The following is a 681-nucleotide window of genomic DNA, read 5'->3' as shown; positions in this document are numbered from 1 at the left end:
AGTACAAACACCCCCACCCCAAGTGTACGGTAGTGCGTGTGTGTGGCGAGGAAAACCGTAAAAAAGGTTTTCTTACCCATAAAATTTTGGGGAAACGTTTGTGTGGTCAAGGATTTCATCGGGAAAATTTTTCCACATTCTAAGTCGCCCATTTCCGACGCTTTGGGGGGTTTAATCAGGGAACAGTGCTCTTTTACCAACGTCCCCTCCCTTTTGGCGCCTTCGCGTTTTCCCTCGCTTTGCTCGCGAAAAAGAAGCTAAAGGGGGAGGACCGGATAGACGATTTTTTTTGAAGGGGAAATTTTGAATTTTATGAAATTTTTGTATTCATCCTGTTATACATTTTTATATCAAGGAGTGAAAAAAGTTTTTTCAAATTTTCAAGAAAAAACGAGTGGAAACTTAATAAATTACGGCAACCTGATAGACTAAAAAAAGAGGGAAAAAAGTTTTTTGATTCGCGAAGCGAAAAGCTAAATACCATACAAAAGGGAGACCCTCTGGACAGAATAGGGAGCCCCCCCCGCTCCCGACGGCTCTCGCACAACCGGATTCTGATTCACCTTTATGGAAAAACCCCCTTTTATCCCATAATGCGCCCGGCAGTCCCTCGGTAACGAATGTTTTAATATTTTTGCGTGGGCTTTGGGGGTCCCGGGGCAGCAGAAATTGAGTGGTCTC

This window comes from Penaeus monodon, chromosome 23 (genome assembly GCF_015228065.2).
Source record: "Penaeus monodon isolate SGIC_2016 chromosome 23, NSTDA_Pmon_1, whole genome shotgun sequence".
NCBI lineage: Eukaryota > Metazoa > Arthropoda > Malacostraca > Decapoda > Penaeidae > Penaeus > Penaeus monodon.
Note: the sequence above shows the minus strand (reverse complement) of the source record.